The following is a 12,397-nucleotide window of genomic DNA, read 5'->3' as shown; positions in this document are numbered from 1 at the left end:
TCTCCATCGATGCTGGGTCCACCTAACGCTGCTTTATTCCCTGCTGAGAAGCAGTGTGCTTTAGGGAGCAGCGAGGACTTGCTGGTAGGAAAAATAAGTGTAAAAAAATGTGGGGAAATAGGCTAAAGATATTGAATATTTATTTGGTTATTTTTTATCTTTCATGTTTAAAGAGACTGAGGCTGATTTGCTCCCTGGAGCTGCAGCTTGTGCATCCCAGGGGGTGCGCAGGTGCGTGGCCAGGTTCTGCACCTCCACCTGGCGCGGCCGCAGCTCCTATCAGAGCCACTGGAATACAGTGATAGCAGCACAAGCGCTGTCACTTCGCCCAGCCGATGCCATCTGGTGACACGTGGCAGCAGGAGGTGGGGTGTTTTGGGACAGGTGTATGCTGTATGGTCACTCTTTTGCTCTTTCTCAGGGCCAGGCAAGCTTTGGCACACGCTGGGATGCGCGCCCACAGTGCTAGAGCACCTCTCCAGGGCTCATCCTGGCCCCGTGACGAAGATGTCTCCCGGGCAATGACATTGTGGGTTTGGTCCCTTCTGCACCCTGCAGAGCCAGGTTGAGCCCCCGCTTTTCCATACACACTCCAGATTGCTTTTTGTTATCCTTTCCCGTGAAGACTACCTCTACCATCATCTGGGAGTCCCCTCCACCAGCCCAGGACCACAAATCCCCAGCGGTGCAGGGAGCAGCAGTGCCTTGCACCAGAGCTGTTTTCACGCTAGAGAAGGCATGCCCCTCGCTGTGTGCATCCTGGCTCCGCAGAGCCACGTTCCCCCTTGCCTTCGCCTGCTGGCCCCTGGCTGCCCAGTGCCTGCCCCCTCCCTCCCCTGCGTCTGCAGGGATGTCATTTTACAAATAACAGCAACTGAAAAAAATAAGGACCTTCTTCTGCTGAGAAAGCTGGGGATTTCCTCCGCCAAGCTCTGCTTCCCTTGCTGTCCTGAACGGAGTCTGACCTTCCCCACAAGCACCATCAGCTGCCACGGCTGGTTCAGAACATCTTGGTACCACCCTGAGGCTTCTCTTTAAAGCGATGCTCTGCATCTGGGTGCTATGTTAAGGGGGAAAGGATGCTCACCATCACTTTTTGCTGTGAAGTGGTGCCGGACCATCGAACGCAGCGTGGCTGGAGCCGTGGCTCCCATCCCCTGCTGCCGGTGAGGAGCTGAGGCTGTGGGTTAATTCATCATTTTCTGGTAGAGCCGAGGGACCATTTGTCCTTTCCCTGAATTGGCTGGGAATGAGTTTGTCTGGGGAGCCCTGAAGATGTTTCCTAACATTGGGAAAAGTCCCTGAAATAAGTAGCCAGGGAAAAGACCCCAGAATAACTGCCTTGGTACCAGCCTCTGCCACAGCATCTTTCAGTGGGTTCCCCAGCCCGAGCAGCCCCCACTCCTCCCCACCCAGAGGGGCTTGTGCCTGAGGTCAGGAGCTTCTCCTCTCCTGCCAGTCGCCCGCCAGCACCCTGGCTTTGCCCCCTAGCACGGCAAGAACATGGGAGGCTCATGGGGGTCTGCCAGAGCAGGCAGTCCCAGGCTAACGCTGTGCCCTGTGAAAAGCCTCAATGTCCAGGTCATTCCATGTTCCTTGGCATCCAAGTGCCGCCAGGATCCAGATTTCTCTAATCATTTACTGTTGGCCAACACACACATTTTTTAAATGAATAAAATGTTCACAAAAGTATTTCCTAGAACTGTCCCTGTTGTGCCCGTGTCCTCATCCTTCCCGTGTTTTCCTCAGCAGCGGATCCAATTTCTTTCTTTTCATGCTGAGTTTGCTCAGAATTCCAAAGAAATAAAGAAGCCCCAGTGATTTTTATGACCTCATCCTGAAACGCTAATTTGGACAGACGGCTTGGGTTCATTTTAACACCCCTCCAGCTCGGAGGAATTAAATGAATGCGCCTTTGCCCTGCCTGCCTGTCCATCTCCGTCAGAGCTAGGGGGGGGCACAGAAAATCACATCCCCTCTTTCAGGTGGGGGATCACAGCCTGCCATCCCCATGCCGGGCTCTGAAGGGGGGCTCTGCAGGGGCTGCAAACCCATTTTCTCCCTCTCAGAACAAAACCCAGATCATCCCCTCAGCCACAGTCTGTGGGAGAAGAGTTTGAACCTAAGGGTAGCAGAAAAGCAGCATGAGTTATTTTGTGTCAAAAAAAAAAAAAAAAGAAGAAGAAAAAAACCCACCACCACCACCCCCTGCTTGTATTTCAGATATCTGACAGCATTTATGCCTTCCCAGCCAAACTAGAAAGAAAATAAACCCAGGGTTCAATGACTGAAAAAATGCTTGATTTGCTAAACAGGGCAAAGTACCTTCCTCTTGCTGGAGGGAACTGGACAGGACCCAGGGCAGCCCTCCCTCCCAAAGAGCTTCAGTTATCAAAAAGCCTGAAAAATTTCAGCTGAATCAGAACAGTTCCTGGCAGTCAGAGAGGTTTCTCATAAGTAAAACATCCTGGTGCTAGCACGTCGCATCGGCTCCACTGCCAGCGCAGTTCATGGGACCAAGATGTGACACCTTCCGCCCCCCATCACATCCCCTCCTCCTTTCTGCCCCCCCCCCCCAGGGGAGCACGCTGCTGCAGGATGGGGATGCTGAGCCCCCGGCAGGGGCAGCCCCCTGCCACCACCCCCCTTCACAGCCCCCCACAGCCAGCACACCTCCTTCACATATTATTGTAGCCCATCGGCGAGGGGAATAACCTGCTGTAGGGTCTCCCTCTATACCGCTGCCTCTAGCAACGCTGAAGAATTGACTCAGTTCTTCCTAAGTCACAAGAATTAAGGATTTGGGAGGTTGTGGGGGGTTTTTTTTAGCTATTACAGCATCATGATACTATTATTAGGATCACAATTTGGCAGGGAGAAGAAAATCTGTGCCCATTCTACAGTGCTTTGAATACTTCTGCTTTCTACTGTCATAGAAAAATCCTTAAGCTTCATCTCTGAACTCCCTCCAAACCATGCTCGGCACACTGCCCCCCGGGAGCTGCCCCCTGTGTGCAGCCCCCAACCAGCTTAGAGCCTGCGTCGGTGCCAGGGGAAAGCTGGCTTTGCTCGCAGGGGCTGTGTGCATCCCTGTGGGCACAGCGATGCTGTGTGTCCCAGAGGAGCCACGGACCTTGGGATCACCACTTTGGGGTTTTTAAGATCTACAGCACCCAGCATTCGTAGGAAACCTCTAAGTCAACAAATGGCAAGGAAGTAGTCCCGGGTGTTAAGCAGTATATGGCTTTCCCTCTGGCCCAGCATTAGGAAATGGCTGGTTTAGCTTTCCTCAGCCTGTGTTCGCCCCTGCATCCCTTTGTGCAGTAGGCCCCCTGCCCCAGTACCTGCTAGTCACAGACCTACATTACTCCCCTGCCAGGGCTGGACCCCAAATTCACAGCCGAGGGGTCAGCCCCAGGTGGGAAAAGAACCAGGGAGGCATTGGATGTTGAGGGCACAGCTGGGGATTAAGTAATGGCTAAATGAGGATCACTCAGGTGGTTTTTGTCACGGTGAACTCCCATTTAAAGGGTGCAGAGGATCCCTTTTTGGTGGAGGTAGGTACTGGCAGGGGTGTGGGGGTCCTTGGTAGGGTGGAGGGAAGCTGGGTGGGCTTTTTGCGGTTATAAATCTCAGTTGGTTGGGCTCAGTGTGCCCAGGGAGCAGCTCCTGCTGGCACAGGTTATCTTGCTGCTCCTTGGCTTATGGCTCAGGCTGCTTTGGGTGATCCTGGGAGGGCAGGGACCTGATGGGCTGCCTGGGGATGGTGCACTGGGAGTGTGGTGGGTGCTGTGTGGAAAAGCTGCTGGGTCCTCCTGTCCTCAGCTTGCTGCAGTGTGTCTGAGGTGCTGGCTTGCTTTGTTCTGTGTTTGCCCCCGTGGCTTCTGCTGCAGACCTCTGGAGGGCTGTGTTGCCTGTGCTATGAAGTGCTGGCCTGGGGGCTCTGCTCTGTTGCAGAGAAATCCTGCATGACCTTGGAGAAATCCCAAGGCTAGGGTCCTGTTTTCTAGCAGGAGGCAGGATCTGGTCTTTGCTTTACTTCATGTAGGCATACTGCTGCTGAAGCTGTTGTAATGAAGCCCCTTTGCTTTCTGCCAGCTGCAACTATGGCTCTTGTCTCATACCTGCCCTTGGCAGAGCTGGGAGTCTCCCAAAGCTGCTTTTCCACCCTCTGCATGATAAACACTGGGGATGGGACTGTGCTCTCCCTTCCTCCAAAGCAGCTGGGGAATGCAGGGCCCAAGCAAAGGTGGCTTCACCTTGCCATGGTGCTTCTTTTGTTGCTGACCTGGTATTCCACAGGCAGAGGAAAAATGTTTTCAGAGTGGAAATGAAGGTCTACTACAGACAACTGCTGCCGTGCTACAATTCTGTGTCTTCTCTCCAAAGCCTGCTGTGTTCCCTGTGACTGTGCCAGACAGCAAGGGTGCTGAGTAGAGCCACATGGCTGATTAAGTGAGGGGAGAGATGCAGCAACTGCTGCTCGTGCTTCTTGTTGTGTTTAATCCCTGGCAGGGGAACTACCGCCTGTCTGCTGTGTCTGGACTGCTGCTGCGAATCCTGCCTAGGGTCTGCTGGTGGGCCCTGCTAAGCCAGGTTTGCTAAGGCAGCTAACCGACCTTTGCTGCCTGCTTGCGTGGTCCCCAGGGCTGGTGACAAACCGGAGACGAAGCCTTAGCTGGCACCCAGCGCTTGCAAAGCGAGCGCGGTGCTGCTCCCCTTGTCAGGTCAACCCTCTGTGCCAGGCGGCTGCAACGGCTTTAGACGCAGCTTTTTGTCAGCCTGAGCCGGGGGGGGAGCAGCTTTGCGGCTCCCTGGCCCCTCCGCGTCCCCACGCCTGGATCTCCCGGTGCGCGGGGGCTGCGGGCGGCGGAGCCGTTGCGCACGCAGCCGCCCGCACCCCCCCGCCCCCGCCCGGCGCCGAGCGCGGCGCTCTGCTGCCCCCTGCTGGCCCGGCCCGGCTGCGGGGCGCCCGCGGGGGGCGCCGGGGGGGCGCTGGGGGCGCAGCCGGGCTGCCGAGGGCGCTTCCCCTGTGCCGTAACCACAAGCGAGGCTGCTGCGCGTTGTCGGGCCGCAGGGCTGCGCCCCGCAGCGCCTGCACAGCTGCGAAGGGCTCCAGCCCACCGCTGGGTTTGGTGCTGCGCAGTTATTTTATTTTTAAGCAACGTTAAAAACCCTTAAAGCATAAGATCTCAAAGCAAAAAGTTACTTCCCCTAAAGAAAAGCTATCATTTAAACAACGTCAACATAGGATCCTTCCAAAATGCCAAACAAGCAGGTACTGATCAATTTTAAAACTATTTTCCCCTTCTGAAATGCCATGTTATTAGGAGATGTGATAAAACAGTTCCTTTGATTAGGAACAGTAGTTTTCTAGCCAAAAATCCAACTAGCTTGAGGCTTTTGACCTGTGCAGTTACTGGCCGGTACCCCATGGACATCTTCAGCACAGCTGCTGCCTTTTTGTTTTCCAGAAAACAAACCAAAAGAGTGTCTTTAAATTCTCCAAAACTTTGCCCATCTTGACTTTGGGGCTTCTGCTACTTCATGGGGAAAACAGCTCTTGAGAAAGCAACTATTTTTTTGGCAAATAAAAGCATTAAGAAAAAAAACTCAAGTAGTTTAAAAGCCACCTTGCTACTCCAGCAGCATTTTGGGAGGGTCCTCAGCATGTGCATCCCTACACAACAGGGGAAATATAATAAGGGAAATATTGTCTCCCCAAACAATAAGGGGAAAAGGCCTTTACTGCAGTTTGTGTGTTTATAAAGTGACTGCTTTAAAAAGAGGGAAAGCCCAGGTAAGGCTTGGAAGGCCAGTGGTGTTTCTGGTCATTTATGCATGCTGAGACGCCCGCTTTTGCTGTGGGCATGTGGCACACTACCTGTGTGAGCCCTGCCTGGGCAGTGCAAGGGATGGATGGGGCTGCTTGCCTCTCAGCCCTGCCTGCAGGCAGGTTGCTGACACATTCCGTGGTGCTCTGCTGCTGGTTCATCCCCACAATACCTGGGGTATGTATGACTGTGACTTGGTTTCCCCTGCCTAGTGGGTGAGGAGGTGGTGTTATCTCTGTTCGTAAGGAGAGATTGAGTCAGGGCTCTGCACGTCCCCCCCAGTGCCAGCCGGCAGAGCTTGGGCAGGGACCTGGGTTGAGCAGGTATTTGTTTACATGGTCTGGGGAACCACAGTGGTGTTACTTATTCCTGCCCTGGCTGGTGTCCCGGCAGCTCCTGGACGCTGGCAGCTTGGTGGTGCCGGCCGGGAGCGCAGCAGACACTGCTGTGTTTCACAGCCCCGCTCAATGCCCCTGTGTCTGCTCCTCCAAATATTCACACCTCCACAGGAGCCTGGGGATGGGGGAGCTGCTAGTGTGGGGTGCATGGGATGGGGGACAACCATGGGACTGCAAGCATGTCCCCAAACTTCAACCATCCTAGACCCTCCCCCTCCTTGCAAGCCGTTGAGGAGCAGGGACATGGTGTGTGTTCAGCCACCAGTTTGGGCTGGGGCCATGGCCAAGGTACACAGGACACATCTTGGAGCGAGCGCTGGCCAGGGTCGGCTCACTGTGCCCCGTCTGACCCAGCTTTTCAGCCCACTGCTCCATCCAAATGCCTCTCATCTCCTCGCGGCGGGCTGGGAGACGTGGCACAGGCTGCGGGAGGCACGGCCACTGGCTGGGCAGTGGGATGCCCCGTCTGCATCTCCTCTTTCCCTGCCCCAAGTGCTCAGGGCTGTTGAGTTCAGCCCTTGCTCTTACCAGCTACTAAGTTTGGTTTTTATTTACACGCATTGAAGTGTGGGCTTTTGTGCACAAGTTCCCTCTGTATCCCCAAACTTGGCTTTATTGGCATAAATATTCAAGTTGGTCTGTAAACTGCTGATGCTGAATAAGGCTTACAGAAATACTGCCCTGCTAAAACGGGGAAGGGGCAGAGGCACGGCTTGGAGCAGGAGGGGGACTGTGTGATCACTTGAACCCTGTGGATTTGCAGGGCTTATGCCTACAGGTGTATTTAAGAAAGTTAAAGCAAGACGAGTGACCCAGCAAGCAGATGGTGGGTGGGTATGTGTGCTCGGCTACGTAAGACAGCAGAGCAGCAAAAACAGAGATCTGGATTTATCCAGGCTCCAGCAATAGGAAGGAACACCTTAATCTTGGATCACCCAAGACCAGACCAATCTCTTAACCTAGAGAGCTGAGGATGGAGAGGGGAGTCATTCAGCTCATTACCCATTGCCCTGCTCTGGTCCCAGCCCTGCAGCGAGGGCTTTGCCAGGCTCCTCAGCTCTCGAGGGGGGTCTGGTGGATGGCCAGGCTGCCCTTCGTCCCTTAGTGCCTGCCTGCTTGCCATAAACCTGCTCAAAAAATGTCTTCCAGATTTGGAGGAATGAAATCTGTTTGAAAGGATATGCAGGATGTGCCGGGTGAGAAATCTTAATTAATATTTAAACAGCATGGTGGAATTTGTCTAAATCCTGCCAGATTAAATGCAGGCATGGTAATGGATGCACTTGAATTTCTGATGGAAATTGCAGTGAGCAACACTATGCAGGAATACAGTGGCCAAGTGAGGGCTCAGAAGCTGCAGTGCTTTGGTCCAAATGTTGATATACAAGGGATACGGTGCTCCTCTTGGTGGGAGCTATATTTGTGGTTTATCCCTTTAGCTATGGACAAAACCAACAGAAAAGGGGAAAGCACTGAAAATGGGTGGCACTCCAAGGGTGCTCGTGGTCCCCGGTTCTGACAATTCTCTTGATTGCCTCATTGGAAACGATGGGGCTGTTTCTTAGAGCCCCTGGCCATGGTTTGAGGGTTCTCTCTTTAGTGCAAAAAAGAAAGAGGAGGGTTTCCCTTCCTCTCGTGAAAGACTGGCAACGATGGCTTTGTGTTAAATCCCTTAATGTTCCCCAATTTTTCCCTGGGGGAGTGTGTGTTCTCCATCTCTGGCCACAGCTTTTCATGGTGCTTTTCCTCCAGCCCAGCTGGGGCATTTCTGGGAAGAGTGGGATGAAGCCAGGACAGAGGGATGCATTTATCCCCCTCACCGCTCGCTGTAAGGCTGAGGTGACATCACTTCGCCAGGCACTCACACCATATTAATTTAGCTGCACCTTATTTTGGAGAGCTGGAGCCTGAGGCTTTGCCATTTCCTATGGTCTCCTCAAGCTGGCTGTTTCCTGGCTGCCAAGCCAGAGAAGCAGGCAACTTTTATGGCAGGGCACCACTGAAACGCAGCTAGGGATGAATAGAGCCCATAAATAGAAAACCTGGAGCAGCTCCCCTTGCAGAGCAGCTCTGCCCAAGCACACTCCGGCTGGAGGAAACCAGGGAGCTGGAAAGCATCTCGTCTGCCTGTGGTCCCCCCATCGGGGCTGGCCAGCTCTGTGGGGACAGTGGCTACTGGCCATGGGGATGGGCTCTGATGCCCAGAAATGTCCCTGGCTGTGGAGATGTGCCCTTGCTGGGGCTGCAGGGCTATGCACCTATCCACTGCTTTTTTTTTTTTAATCTTCCCCTTTTTTATTTTATTATTTTTGTGTGTGTGGTCAGACTGAAGGAGTCTCCCCTCTTCCATCCTTCCCCACAGGTGGTGCAGCCCGGGTCCCCTGCCGAGGGGAGGAAAGGCTGCCCAGCTCGGGGTGCCCAGAACGCTGGCCGGCTGTGCATCTCCCTGTTTGCACTGGGTGAGGAAACACCCCCTGTGCTTTCTTGAGTCTCTGGCACTCACAGAGGAAGGCCGCTACCACCTCAAAACCATTTGCAAATAGCTTCTGTTTGCTCAGACAAACACTGGAAAAAATATATAATTTTTTTTTCTTGCAGCAGTGTGTCTATTGCCCTCTGTGCTTGAGCACAGGCTTAGCCCTGAGCACTGTTTCTAATTGTCCACTTTCAAGGCGGCCACAGTTTCAGCAGTTTTTCATTCAGTGATTTTTCTCCAGGCAGCGTAAATGCTGCCCTTAAACCTGCTTTCTGTGCTCAGTTCTGCATCCTACTCGCCCACATCAGCAGCGGTGGGGACAGCAGGTTGGAGAGGAACCATCTGTATTAAAGATGATGCAAACTGGGCTGGAGGCAGCATCCCCCTTGCTTTCCCGGGGGCAGGGGTGGGATGTTGGTGCATCTGCAAGCCCCCCTGCCTGCTTCAGTTGTGTGCTCCACCGAGAGCCCAGGAACACGCTCGGATCCGCCGCGGCGCAGGCTTAGTGTTGAAGTGCAAGCTTAGTGCCCATTGACTCGTGGGCTTTACTGTATGCACAGCTGGAGAAAAAAATAACTCCCTCGTTCAGCCGCATAGTTAATGCCCTACCTGAGGAAATGTTTTTTCCTGCCTGAAGTCGGATCGAGGTCTGGCAGCTGGGTGAGCAGAAAGAGGCCTGAAGGCTGGGCTGCTGTTTGCTCAAGCAAACAGCTGTGGCAGTGTTGGACGCTACCAGCTCTCGTAGGCGCTTCTCAGCATCCCTGTGCCGGTCAGGAAGGCGGGGAAGGTGCTTTCTCATCTCGATTTGATATTCAGCATCTCCAAAGTGGGGATGCTGTGGTCCAGGGCCACCTGCCTTCCCGCTGTCCCCACACAGCATCCTCTGCCAGGGAGTGGGAAGGGCGGGCGAGCGACTCAAAATAGCTTTTTTTCACCTTGCTGAGCCCTGCGGTGTGGTACCACCGAGCCACAAGCCCTTCTGAGCGAGGTGGCCCTGCCACCTGTGTTGCAGAACGTGGGTATATGCAATGCAGCTCTGGCAGGGGAAAGTCCCCTCTGGTCCCTGTGGCATGTTCCTGCTGCTGCTCCAACATCCTCCATGAGCCTGTTTGACTTGCTGATCCAGCAGAAAACAGACCTCACTGGCAAAAGGTGCATCTTCTGCTGGTTTACTTGGAACAACTAGGCTGGTGGCTGAAGAGAGGTGGTGCAACACTGCAGACAAAAGTAGAGCCAGGAGCACTCCCCCCTGTGCCTAGCTGCTGCTGCAGGGTCTGCTGCCCATGAGCTGAAGGAGAGGCTGTTTATTTTTGTTCTCTTTTATCCAAATGGCTTCAGCTGGATGGCAGTGCTGCTATGCCTTGAGCCATCACAGGGTTTTCCTCACTCTGTGGTGCATTAATCATAAATATTCTGCAAATTGCAAGGTGTTCCTAGCCCCAGGGGAAGGGCTTCATCTGCAACTGGGATGCTACAAGCGTGTGTTTTTGCTGGTCACATCCAGGAGCAGCATAGCCCAGTAGGAAGGGCAGAATTCTGAGCATTAGCTTGTCCTAGCTCTGCTGATGGACCTGACTTCTCCAGACCTTGGTTCCTTCCTCTGCAAACCAACATGATGCACCTTGAACCCTGCGGCTGGGCATGCACCAGGTATTGCTAATATAGATTATTATGACAATGTGTGGTCTGGTGCGTAAATTTGGAATGATTCCCTGAAGAAAATCACCCAGATACTAAAAGAAAACATGGTATTTCACTGTGTTAGGTCAGAGATTTCAAGGGACTTTGAATTTGTCCAAATCCTATGAAATTTCAGTGGGATTTGGCAAACAAATCTCTTAAATCCCAGTGAAAGGGGTTTCCACAACAGCAGTGGCTTTTTTTTTTCCCCTGCTCCTTGCAGATGAACAAATAAAAACAACTGAAAAAGTAACGGGAAGGATGATGCAAGGGGCAGGAGACTGGTATCTAAGCTATGTTATTACAGAGAAAATGACCTGGCACTGAAAGAATTAAAATAATGTCATTCCTGTTTGCTCTGGCTCATTTTTAATACGCCAGTCACCTTGACATTTCTAAAAGAATTTTTCAAGTATGTAAGTTCAAAAATTATGCAACTTGACAAAAGCAAGGGGGATATTTGAGGCTGGTGGAATAAATTGGGAGCTGGAGGCAGTACGTGACCCATGCCCTGTGTGGGGAGTGATGCTGGCACGAGCGGGGCTAGACGGGGCCCGCTCCTGCATGGGGGGTGGGGGGTGGGGGGGTGGGAACGACAGGGAGATGTGAAGGGGTGAGGTGAGGGCACGGGACACCATGGGGCTATCCCTCTGTGCCAGTGTTGGGCAAGCTGGGGCTGTCTGCTGGGGATGCTGCGGTGGGTACAGTCCCAGTCCAGATTTTCTAAGGATGCTTTGGGTCTTTAACGTGTTGCAGCTAAAAACCAGTGTATGAAAGAAAAAAACAGCTGGCCAGTGGCCTTCCTCCAGCATCCCACCAGCCGTGCTGCCCCAGACACCCTCTTCCTTGGGGAATGTGAGCTGGGGAGGGGGTCTAGGCTGCCACACAGAACCAAGGTAGGGGGGGATGGGGGCAGACCTGCACCCCCATGGCCCAAGCTGAAGCTGGGCGATTGCTCATGCGGAAGCCACGGAGGAGATCATTTGCCGGTGTAATTGTATGCTTTGCTGTTAAGCGTATTGATTCTGAAAAGTTAATCAGACAATTTGGAGGTGCTATATCTAAAAACATAAAATCCCATTAAACTGATTAAAACTGAATCCATCTTAAATAACCCCATGCAACTTAAAATTGTTGAAATAGCATATTGTATTCAAATAAAATTATTTCAGTCAAACAAGGCTGCGAGGAGCTCTTGCCCATCGATGCCTTGTGTGCCTTGGCGAGTGCCTGTGCCGGGAGCTGCGTGCAGGGATTCCCCACTGTACAGTGTACGGAGCTCGCCGTGTTGGGGAACCGCAGTGGTGTTGGTGAGGGTCTCCCCGGGACAGATCCCTGGGAGCTGATGCTGGGGATGGGTGTGTGCCTGATGAACATGTGGCTACATCTGTGTGGGGGATGTGGTACAGCCTTCTCCTTGCAGCTTGGGGAACAAGCGATGCTGAACAGCGGTCTCTTCCCACAAACATCAGGTTATGACAGCACCTAAGCTGTGGTATATTTTCAGGTGTTTCATAAATTGTGTTGAAACCTTAACAGCTTCTTGGAAGTGACGCTTTGCTGTGTGCTTTTCAATTGTCTGGTGGTCCTGGGTGCCCAGCTTGAGATGGTGTTTGGGCTCTGCCCATCAGCTTGGGAGTCAAAAGGACTTTGTTGCAGATGTAACATGCACTTTGCAAACCTGGAGGCTCCTGCCTGCAGGCAGAGAAGTGCAGGGCACAGTTCTTGCAGCAGTGGAAGCACTCCAGGAGGAGCAGGGGATTAGGATGGCATCGCTTGTTGGTGGGAAAGGGCTGCAGCTGGGCAGCACGCCTGTCATGTCTGGCACATCACCCCTGCATGCGTGGGGGCGTCTGGTGGAGTGAGCAGCAGTGTGGTGTGCCCTTGGGGCATGCCTTGCCTGGATCTTACAAGCCAGGAGGGCAGAGGCCCCTCTGACGAGGTCAGCACCTTGATTTAAGCAAAACCTTTGCCGGGAGGAGATAGCGCAGGGTGGGTGTGAGCTTGGA

This window comes from Falco cherrug, chromosome 13 (assembly GCF_023634085.1).
Source record: "Falco cherrug isolate bFalChe1 chromosome 13, bFalChe1.pri, whole genome shotgun sequence".
In the NCBI taxonomy this organism is placed as follows: Eukaryota; Metazoa; Chordata; class Aves; order Falconiformes; family Falconidae; genus Falco; species Falco cherrug.
This window is presented reverse-complemented; position numbering follows the sequence as displayed.